Raw genomic sequence first — 12,446 nt, 5'->3', positions numbered from 1 at the left:
TGCTTTCTTTATGTTGTACAACTCATAAAAACCACAGGACCCAGCAATGACTGTATTGATCTCGGGTAAGACTCACTCCTGCGCAGAGATCCAGCACAAGCCAGCATATCACATAAATTTTGTTTAAGCCCATACTGGGGAATAAAGTGGCACCCAAATCATACACTACTATTATAATAATGCTTTGTTCTCAAATATTGCTAGTAATGAGTAAATTACAAAATGCTTTAAGAGATTAGCAAAATAATCCCACTCGGCAAACAGGGAAACCGAGACAATGACAGGAGATGTGACTTGCCCAAGGTCACCCAGCGGGAAGCACAAGACTGGGATATATCCCGATGCCAGAGTAGAGATCTATCTCCTCTCTATTGCCCTTATATGCAGTACAAACATACAGTGAATGACAGTTTCTGCCCCACAAAATATCTTATTTAAAATAGCACTTGTAAAGGCTGCTTGCACAAAGGGAAATTTCATTCTAGCGGGATAGTTATCATAAAATGCATTCATTAATTCATGCCATTTATTTTAATTTCAATGGAAACTGATTTAATTGTTATATATGTTCTGCAGAAATGACTAATACTAATTTTATTTTTTTCCTGTGGATATGTATTTTCCATGCTCTTTCTTCTTTCAGCAGCAGCTGTTGCTTGCCCATACTTCCTCCTCTGGGATCTGAGGAAAAGCCTAATTCTGCTGTTGTTCTGCAGACAGAACTGCAATGAATATAAGTGGTGTCCCTTTCCACTCTTTAACGAAACTAAGTTAGACTACTGTCATACTGCAAAGACTGGGAAAACATCTTTGCTGACAGTTTTAAAAGTTCCAGAACACAGAAATTAAGCAATCAGGGAAATGCGAAAATGAACTGGAAATTGCAGAGACAGATTTCAGTAGACAGCAATGCACGCTCAGTTCATTAACTAGCTCTGAGAAAATGCAAGTGCTACATTTCACATGTGTCACAAATCCTTAGGAACAACGAAAGAATTTGTTAATAGATTTTGGGGGAAAAAAGCTAAACCAAGTTGCAGTGCATGCTGCAATTCTGTGTCTCAGCAAAAGCTGTCTGTAAAATAGAGTAAATAGTGGATATGTTCTAGGGAACCACAAGTATATTTCAAGAATAATCCATTCCTGAACTTGTGCTGGTGCTTAAGCCAGTAAAAGGAAAACAATCCTGCTAAGGTTTCTTGCAGCAAGAATACAAATCCCTCCTTCATCGCAAGTTAGCCCTTTACGCCATCCTTGTTTTCTGCGGAGGCGCGTACAACCTTGCACCGGGGAGCTAACTCCATAGTAAGGTGAGGTGATCATTGCCTTGTTGATGACAATGAGCTCTGCCTCGCTGCATCGGCAGGTTATTACCGTTCTCTCCATCAGTTTTTATTCAGCTTGTCAGCTATCATCAAAGGGGGGACCTGCACCCTGGCTGGAATATTGCTACGGCTCTCAACGTAGTGGTGCTACAGCTGCGGGTGCTGCTGGGAACCTGGTTCTGCTCTTGACACACAGGTTTCTCTCAGCACCACGCAGTGCCTGTAGTTGGAGCATCTTTCTGTCATTGAAAAAACTGCTGTAATACTTTGTATGACAGGTACTATGTAAATCCATATTTGATTGTAAATATCTCTAAATAGAAATGCTCTGCTTTGGTACCAAGGCAATAACCTATGCTCAGCTCAGTTTTGGGCTTTTCCTTGTGTGTATGCAGAGGCCTGATCCTGAGTCTCGTAAAGATTGCTGAGGGCAGACTTCCCGGTGACTCTGTGGGTCTGAAAATTATCTTTTTAAAATGCAAGGGCTTTCCTCAACTCAGCTCACTTGTCTCAGTGCCCCTCCTGTGCCCTGTATTATGGATCCTGGCTAGAGGTCAAGTAAAGCTGGTTCTTTGGTCTTCCCAGACTAGCAGCGATTAAGCTTCAGGGTTAAAGCTGTACTTGTTATATCTCTTGGATTTTTAGGTCCCTTTTGCAGCAGTGAGTAATACTGTAGAATACAAACTTCTAAATGTAATATCAATTTGGTTGGATCCATTTCATTCCAGCCATGAATAGTAGATGATATTTAAAAAAAGTTCTTTGCTCTTTCTTTTTAAATAAACATATGTGCACCTGAACACATGAATGTTTTTCTTTCTTACGGCCATATAAAGCCCGGGTGGCCATTTAAGCACATAATTGCTCACTTGATTGCATAACCATGATAATTCATGTGCAAACTGTAATTACAGGAACACATTCATGTGTGCACATACAATATCATGTGTGGTCTCCATTTTTACTATACTCAGTTGTCAAAGCACAAAAGGTTTGAAAATGTATGTGAACTGTTGTATTCTGTTTCACAAACTGCCTGCTCAGAGGCTGAACACAAATAAAGACACTGGCTCAGCGAAAAGTGCAATTTAGCTTGGTGCTGTGAACAGTTAAAGCAAACTAATCTGGCTCCCAACCTTGCTTTTCCCATCCTTGCACATTCAGACTCCCACAGGTCCCCCTTTCGTGGGCACGTGACCATGAGACAAATGTAGCAACAAACCTTTGAAACGATTTGGGAATTCATGTTGGCCTGACAGCAGGTAACACTGAGAAATCCACTTCCATTCAGACAGATGGAGTGATAGAAATGCGATGTAGACTGAAAAGAACCAATTTGTCATGACCAGTAAAAAAGAGCTGAGGCTTATGTTTTCATTTCTGATATCTGAACTGGCAAAGCACTTCAGAAGCTGACATTTATTGACCATGCAACCTCAAAACAACAATAATGAAGTTCACAGCACATGCAGGCAAAAGACATGCATTAAATACAACATGAGAGTTCATAAAAATGTTTTTGATAGCAGAAAAATGTAAGAAATAAATTCCAATTATAGCCTTTGCATGCATATGGGAAGCATACAGCCACTTCTACCAGAAAGGAAGCGTGCGGAGGTTTTGTTCTTACATGGTATTTTCTTACATGTAAGATAGATGACAATTTTGAGATGCAGAATGGATGTTGTGCCTGTTAAAGTCATTGGTCTCAATCATGCAATCCTTCATCAAGCAGAAATCCCTGCAGCTTTGCCCATATAAGAATTACGGACTTAGTTATAGGACTTCTGGTGCACATTTGACCCCTGCTGCCTCCCTGATGCAATGAAACTCCTAATCCCTTTCGGCTCTACAACTCGCCCGAGGGCATGCAAGTGCCGCATTTACGGGGTTGCTATCCTTCTCTCTTAACCAAGAGTCGAGGCTTCATCCACTGACTGCCTTGGCCAACCGATACAGCAGGAGAAGCAATCTAAGCCAGAGTCAGGGCTGGCAGGGATTACTTCTCCCAGACTAAACTACTCTCTCCACCACCTCTGCCTCCATGCAAAACAACAACTCGCTTATCTTTGCTAAGCTATTTGCCAGTCTGTCCTTTTTTATTACATAAAAATAGGTTACCTTAATGGTGTAAAATGGTTATTATGATTATTTATTCTAAACTCTCTATAAACATTACTAAAATATGTATTCATTTCTCAATTTCCTTATACGTCTTTTAATTACATCAACACTGGTGTTCTGTCTCTGTAATGGCAATTGGAAACACTGATAGGAAATCAAGACACACCAGAAAGCATTAAGCATTGCAATGATTGGAGTTGTTTTTCACAGAATTTATCATCTCACTTCTTATTTTTCAGAATTAAATATCCAACATAATTCTCTTTTTAACATACAGTATGAGGTAAAAATATTAAAGAAGTTCCCTGGCAGATAATGTTAATGTATCAGAGATGACAACAGTAAGAGCCACATCATGCTAAATTTTGACCCTGCAATTCACTAAACTATGTACAGTTGTATTAGAGGGGAAGGAATGTTTGCTTGGGAGGTTCTGTGCAGAAAGAATCCCAAAACCTTTGACACAGCCTGGATGTGAAGATACAGGAGGCCAAAGCAAAGAGCTCCATCTTGTGTGCTTGGGCGGCTGGCAGGATGACGGTGGTGTCCTGCGCTATACGTGAAGGAGGTGGTTTACAGGGCACAGCGAGAGAGGACAGGAGGATGCAAATACTTCTCTTTTGAACACAGCTAACGCAAGCTGTACAGATGGACATACTAGGAGAATTTGCTTCTTCAAATGAGATTATGTATAGGCAAAATGTACGTGAAGGGAAAGAGACCAAGAGCAGAGCCTCATGGAGGGAGAGGCAAAGGGTGAGGAGATCCCATGAAGGATGCACTGACAAAGAGACCTAGGGAGACAGGAGGGAAGCTGGCACAGGACAAAGCTGATTTCAAGGAGGGGGATAACCATCATTGTCAAGTACGGGCAATAGAAAAAGGAGAATGGGGATGGTAGCATTTTTGGAGGTTTTGGCTAAGAGACAAGCACTGTGCCAGCCTGAAAAGTCTGTGATGGCACTGGAGAAAAGGAAGTCCAGGCGGCACCTGTAACCCTGCGTCCAGTGAGCCAGGAGGCAGCTTCCACGTTCATGTTTGTGAAAAGAGGCCCGGATATTTATAGAGATTAAGAGTCTTTTCAAGTGGGAAAGAAAAGGAAGGGGAGCAATGCAGACTAAAGCAAACGGAGCCCCTGAATGGCACCAAAGCCTTCTGATTTAGAGAATGCTTTAAAGAGGCAGTGTGTCTACAGGAAGGTAGTATCTATCCATCCATCTATCTACACACACACGTAGATAAGTAAAGATGGACTGGAGCCATGAGTACAATGCACACATATATACATGCACACATACATGTCCATGCATATATAAAGACACATAAATATGCAAGATCTAAAAATGCATATTTCACATATGAATGTATAAAATGTGAAACATACAGATGAAATAGAACATATGTACTTATATTAATATATAGTGAACATATACTGCTTAGTCAAAATCGACATATTCAGATGTACATATGTGCACTCGGATACAAGATGTTTGATATTTCAAAACTCCTTGAAGTCTGTACAAGTATTCCTATAATTTCAGTGGTTGTTGGATCAGACCCTCTGTCATCTTCAGGAGAGGAATTAAAAGCGCATCTAAATCCCCTGCTCCTTTTGGTCAGAATTAAGGGCTAAAGGCTTTATATGCATTAAGGAAGCTTCAGAAGCGCTTAGGTGAAGTTAAACATGTGCTTCTCTGAATGGGGGCCTGGTTGTGTACCAGAGCCATGATTTAGACTGAATTTAAAATCCCCCTGAAGTCAGCAATAGACTTCTGGATTCTCATCTTCCAGTGAAAAGAGGAAGAAAATGTTTAAAATAGTATCAGGAGACATTAATTTCAGAACAATCTAATTGCAATATCATCTTCTACTCATCTGGCCCCAATCCTGAAATGAGGACTGGTGAAGTGTGTTCCCAGGGGCATTCGAAGCCCACTTGCAGGATGGGCTTCAGCCTTCCAGCGGTCTGTGGAAACTGTTTCATATCAAGGCTGACTCAAGACAGCTGAAATTATTCTCCATTAAAATCCATATGAACATTTTGATAATCTCAAATATTGTATATCATTAGAGTTGCTTATTCAAGGTAAACATCATGCTTTATTTATCACATTTTAACAAGCAATAATAATGGGATAATAAATGGGAAAAATATGTTTTTTATTGTCATTGTTCAAATTCTTTGGTGTGAGAGAGCAACATGTGTCTAATTTTTCATATATCCTTGAACAGTCTGAAATGACAGATTGCCCATAATCTGTTATAAAATCTCAGTGCCAGGACATGACAATAGCCAGCACCATGGAGTGGCTTGGTTATCTCAAAGGGAATAATTTAACACTAACCAACAGCAAAAGGGTGACCCAGTTCGGAGAGGCCTGGAGAGAGATACTTTGCTGGTGGTTTCAGCCATGTGTGGCCGCATGCAGGCACAGTTAAAAGGCAGATTAATAGGCAGTCAGGTGTGAGGAAGAAAGCCAAGGAACCCTACTGTGGAACACACAGCATTTATCCTATTTTGTAAAGCACTTTATGAATTAACCTAGGCTTGTCTTTTTTAAATAGTGAGCTACTGAAGATTCACACCAGTGTTTCTCCAGCCTGATCTGTATTCCAAAACAGTAGCGCTCACATAAATCGCAGTGATGTTTTTTACTAGAGAGTGAAAAGGAAAAAAGAAAAGCTGCCGTTAAATCAATAGGCTGCATTGCACAGCACAGTATATGAAAGTTATAGTGCTGTGCTTATCATTTGTGCTGCCACCAACTAATTGCTCTAACTTGCACTTCATTATCCTCTGTAATATGGTTACGATAATAGAGAATGACAAATAAGAATCGTTATTTTTGTACTGGCCAGTTCTTACTCACATAACCAGTTCTCATTCAAATGCACCTATCTGAGTGAATAAGATTTACCATACTGCACATTGATTTAAAAAGGTTTAATAAAAGCAGGGATGGAGAACTGCCTTAGGAAATATTTTCACAGGCACACTTTTGGGATCTAGCACAAAAAAGTCTTCACTGCTGCTTTTGTGCCCACCATGGTCTCCCTTAGTTCTCCCTGCATTTCGGCCACTTATGCTGGCCAACAGAAAACCTGATTCCTACAAACTGCTTAATATGCCTAATGTCTTTCCTGAATCAGGTCTTGCAGTCATTCACACACCAGAGAGGTGGTCTGATTCCTTTGATGTTAATTAGCTACTCCAGCTAATAAAACTGCCTATATTGATAATCAAGCAGGAACAGGAAAAGAATACTATGGATAAAAGACTTTGGGCTCTGGCAAGAAAGGATGAAAGTACCTGATCATTAATGGGTGTCCTAGTTAAAGAAAATCCTTTGTTGCATCAAAAAATAGGAACTGTAGAAAATCTCAATGAAACATCCAATATGCACATTACGGCACCTGCTCTCCGGTGGTGTTAGGAAGAGGAAGAGGATCCTGTCTAGTCCTGCTCCGTTGCTTCTAAATTCTCTGCAAGAGACCAGTTCTCCCCATTGGATGTAAAGGATGTGCATAGTATCAGAAGCAAAGAGAGAATGGGGAAGTGATAACCATGAAATCTTTATTTATGCTAATAATCTTCAAAATGTGTCACTGTTCCTATGGAAAGATGTATGGACTTTATGAGACTCTGCAATAAAAACTCAGTAGTTTCACTAATCAGATGAATGTGCTTATAATTTACATGGTTAGAATCAGGGTAGTCTCATATATAGTTGTCTCAAAAGTCAGCATTTACCTTAAGCATACACAACATTCACAAATATCACTAAAATTTGCCTACAACAAAAGACATAATTGCATTAAGGCAATTAAGCATTAAGGCAGGCATATACATAATTAAAGACATCCATAGGTGAAGAAGCAGAAAAAAGGCATAACGAAGAAAAATATTGCTGAACCGTTTCTTTCCAAGAGCCTTTCAAACCAAATGTGAGGTAACTAATTGTCTAATATCTACAGTTACGACAGCCATTCCGTAATAACGGCTGTGAGAGAGTTTCCATCCTCGCCCCACGCTGAGCTCGCCTTTAAACTCCTGCATTCTTGTTTTAACTCATCTGGGGGTTTTGCTTCTTTGTTTGTTTGGGGATGCAGAATGCTCTTTTTTGTTTTCTGCTTGGTTACAAACGGAAACTCTCTTAGAAAACAGTACTACATAACTGTCCATAATTATGCATAAACTAGCTCTAAATATTTCAAGAACACAACAGTATGTAAACAAAGGTAAATCTAAACACGACCATGAATCAATGTCTTATTTGTATTATTCCAGTGCTCTGCTAGTTAATGAAGTTTTAAATTGTTTTATGATTATTATTACCTGTACAACAGTTAAATCAATCAAGTAATCGTTACTGTAGTTCATCAAGAATACACCTCTAGAAAGATGGCACTTCCCTTGCACGGTACTAAGGAAAAACAACATTTCTTTACTACATACAGCACTGGTTAGTTTTGATATTCTAGAAAACAATGGCAAAATAATGCCTTGCAGGTAATGGTTAAATATTTTTGTGTATGTTTAAAGGGTTTCTTTTTTTCTTGGAAAGAAGATATGAATTATACCACACACCATTACACAGTCAACGGCATGTATTGACTGCAATATATTACTCAACACTGCTTTGTACCAGGCATTTCCATATACTTCTAAAAAGTATATTTTTTCTTCACAGCTATATTGCATCACACTGATTTTGTTTTTGCATTGTATTAAACTAGCCTTTCAGAAGCTTTTCTACATCTGTGTGGTCTTAACTACAAAGATTCAGCAAATCATCATCGGATCCAACCTTCCTGCAAAGAGCTTTAAAAGGAACTACTTGTCTTAGCATTGCATGGACATTATCATGGTAAATTGCTTTAAAATATAACTTATAAGTGTAATATTAGCCCAGTAAAATTTGCCTACTGTGTCTCAGAATTTGTCCTGATGCTGAATTACTTCTCACAGTACATTAACAATTATTCTAATGTATACCAGTAGCGGAGATGGACATTTTGTACTTCTAAACGAAGGGGTGACATCACAGCTGTGCAGGTCCCAGGACACAGGCAGTTTATTAAATTTCATCACTCCTGGCTTGCAGGGAGGTGATGTGGAAGACATCACTGTGTCTTCATATCAATATATGTCTGTATATCAATTACAAGTTAATTGTATTAATAGGTGGCAGGATTAAATAATTTGCAAACTGCAGTTTTATGCAGAACTCAAGATCAAGTCTTCCCATGCAGTGATTCTCCTCACTGCATAATAAAGATGAATGCAATCCAGTGTTGCTCAGAAAGACTGCTAACTAAAGGAAGAAAGCGTTCAGTGAATGTGGAATCTGTATGGGTGCCAAATCTAACTCCCTCTTATAACTTAGAGATGCAACATTTGGGCAGCTGCCCAAGGAAGGAGAGAGAAGAAAAAACAAGTCTGCACGCATTATTATTTCTTGCTGACTATAAGCCCCTGGTTATAATATCAAACTAAATTCTTCGCTTCTTCCTGTGTGCTGTTCCAGATTCTTTAACCCATCCATTCTTGATTATAGGAATATAATTGATATGCAGGCCATATTAAATTCATTTTGATAACTTTTGAGTTAGGGATACACATTCCCACCAAATTTCAGTAGGATGCAGTCCAATGAGAGAATGAGACAAAAGAATTCAGAAGAATAGAACTGAGTGGGGTTTCATAACTCTCACCATATGTACAGTGGAGAGGCACAGATTCAAATGAGCTGGACAAATCTGCACCAGGTTTTTTACAAAACATAACTGATTTCCTGAAGTAATCACTCCATCAACACACGGGACTGTATCTCCACCTCTCCCACTCTTCTACTTCTGCTTGCAGAAGACAACTTGCATAATGACTGGAAACTGCATTTGCAACATACTATTTTTTGAGCCTTTAGCACGAATACTGTTCAACCTGACTACCTGGTGGATATATTTAATAATGCATCAAAAACATGCATGCTGTGTCTGATTCTAAGGAGAGAAACACGGAATGATACTCTCTAAACATTGGTTTGTTACACAACTGTGGAAGTATGAGCACTAAAATAATCTCTGGGCATTGCACAGTCAAAGCAAAGAATTTACCATTCCTGGTGTGTTCATAATTTGACCAGTCACTTCGAGGAAGGTTACAGAAGGATACTGGTGTAGGATGGTCACCACATCCCACTCCCAGTTAGCTCTGTCCCCTGGGGAGCAGCAGCCCTCGCTGCTCCCTGACGCAAACCTGCACATCCTGCCAGCTGGCGAAGCTTCACTGGAGCTGACTTACTCCAGCTGAAGACATGCTTATAAAGCTCTTTCAATCTTTTTTGAAGCAAGTGGCATCCCAGAGTAAACCAGTAGCACACAGCCTACATGATCTAAATTTCAGAAATTCACTTTGGGTTTGTGATTACATTTAACAGTCACTGCCTTATTTACATTTCCAGAGCAGGAGATCAGAAAACTTCCTATCTTCTTACTTATGAACACAGTCCACATAGCAGCAAATTAAGGCATGATCTGTTCCACTTTTTTGGATGGAATCACACAGTATCTCAGAATCACAGAAGGGCTGAGGTTGGAAGGGACCTCTGGAGATCATCTAGTCCAACTCCCCAATCAAGCAGGGTCACCTAGAGCACACTGCCCAGGACTGTGTCCAGACAGCTTTTGAATATCTCCAAGGAAGGAGACTCCACAACCTCTCTGGGCAACCTGTTCCAGTGCTCTGTCACCCTCACAGTAAAGAAGTTTTTCCTCATGTTCAGACGGAAATTCCTGTGTTTCAGTTTGTGCCCATTGCCTCTTGTCCTATTGCTGGGCATCACTGAAAAGAGTCTGGCCCATCCTCTCTACACCCTCCCTTCAGATACTTACACACATTGATACGATCCCCCCTCAGCCTTCTCTTCTCCAGGCTGAACAGGCCCAGCTCTCCCAGTCTTTCCTCATAGGAGAGATGCTCCAGTCCCTTAATCACCTTCGTAGCCCTCCGCTGGACTCACTCCAGTCGCTCCATGTGTCTCTCTTGTCCTGGGGAGCCCAGAACTGGACGCAGTACTCCAGATGTGGCCTCACCAGGGCTGAGTAGAGCGGAAGGATCACCTCCCTCGACCTGTTGGCAATGCTCTTCCTTATGCAACCCAGAATACCATTGGCCTTCTTGGCCCCAAGGGCACATTGCTGCCTCACGGTCAACTTGTTGCCCACCAGGACACCCAGGTCCTTCTCCGCAAAGCTGCTTTCCAGCAGGCCACCCCCAGCCTGTACTGGTGCATGGGGTTATTCCTCCCTAGGTGCAGGACCCTGCACTTCCCTTTGTTGAACTTCATGAGGTTCCTCTCTGCTCATCTCTCCAGCTTGTCAAGGTCCCTCTGAATGGCAGCACAGCCCTCTGGTGCATCAACCACTCCTCCATTTGCTTTCATCAGCAAACTTGCTAAGGGTGCACTCTGTCCCTTCTGTAACTCTGTAATTATTAAGTAGGTCTCCAAAATTCTAGAGCAGGTCTCCAAGAACAGACCTTCAAAGAAGCTCTTATGAGGAGGGAATAAAGAAACATACAAGAAGACAACATGCCATTTTATATACCTCTGTATGAGAACCAGAAAATGTTGAACAGGCACCTTCCATAAACTCAGAAATGGGAGTCTGAGATGTACGTATCACTCAGCCACAGAACCCCCCCATGCTTTACACAGTAAAGATCAAAAGATGACAAAAATCAGGCCTAATCAAGTGTGATGTGGATAAATGTGCCAACATTTAATTCCGATCAATTCATTACAGAGACTCTTTTATCAGTAGGGACACCACCACTCACTGGTTTGGTATGAAGAAATATAGTTATTTGCTGATTTGCCTGTCTATTGACAGGTAGAGAAGATGTTAACTATAAATTCATAAAAGTCTAGGCATGTTGTAAGCAGAAAATTAAAAAAAAAAATCTAAGCAGTCAGAAAGAAAGCATCCAAGTAGTTCTTCAGAACCCTGTTACTGAACTAGAGACTTATTTTATATATCTTAATAATTATTCGGTATAATAATTCTATACTTTAATGTGTTGATAATATTATTCAAAACAGAGTTAAACTTGTACAGTTGTGAAATGATGATTTTTAAATCATAGTCCATTTGCTCATGATAATTAGTCTGTGACATCACTCACACTACTGTTAAACATGTGGCCAAATGTAATAGTACGTTATTTATTACTAGATTTTGTTACATAATCCAGGCGCAAAACATATAAAAAGTCAAGCAGCTGATGCCTGCACTTAGTTATGTTAATTCTCTGAAGTATGATGGTATCGCATTGCACCTTTTATTAGCCAAATCTTTTCTGTACCTCAGCTACTGCTTGGCAGTCTGGTTAAGAAAGATGTGGGTGCTCCATTCCTGTAGCTGAAATCACACCCTGCCAGCAAGTGCCTCACCAGATGGTCAGCATATTGCATTTCCCCCTTGGTAACATCCTTTTTTTCTCCCTGCATCTGGAACTCAAGTAGAAAAATAATATTTATGTTGTTTCCTGTAGTGCTGAAGGTATGGATGTATCCTCAGCTATTGCACAGTGAAGCTACCTAGTTTGCCTTCAGTTGGGACATACGTCTGAATTTCAGATCCCAATTTCACCCTTTGCAGTCTGTTGATTCACCAGTCAGGTAACTACTGTCACTTTGATCAAGAATTTCTGCAAAACAATTGCTTATTTGATCTCAGGTGCTTGAACTGTTGCTTATTTTATTCCAATGCTGCTTTGAAATGTGCTTTTTAACATTTGAGACTTCCATCCTAAGATGATTCTCTTAGTGGATCAAAAGGTTTTCTTGACCCTGTTTGAAGCTTCTGGAGCTGTTCCTGCCTATTGTCTCCTAATTAGAGCCATAGTCCCACTGGAGTCCCGGGCTGACACTGCTTCCCAGAGAGCTGCACCTGAGCAGAGAGCACAGTCACGCAGCAGCTTATTGCTAACTGTTC

General features: G+C 40.4%; 1 protein-coding gene across 1 annotated transcript in view; it reads right to left on the bottom strand.

Moving 5' to 3' along the window:
• Positions 1–12,446, bottom strand: part of MEGF11 (multiple EGF like domains 11) — a 207,338-nt gene that overhangs the window by 127,705 nt on the left and 67,187 nt on the right. The window lies entirely within an intron of this gene.

The sequence above is a fragment of the Apteryx mantelli genome, chromosome 15, assembly GCF_036417845.1.
Source record: "Apteryx mantelli isolate bAptMan1 chromosome 15, bAptMan1.hap1, whole genome shotgun sequence".
Lineage (NCBI taxonomy): Eukaryota > Metazoa > Chordata > Aves > Apterygiformes > Apterygidae > Apteryx > Apteryx mantelli.
This window is presented reverse-complemented; position numbering and strand designations above follow the sequence as displayed.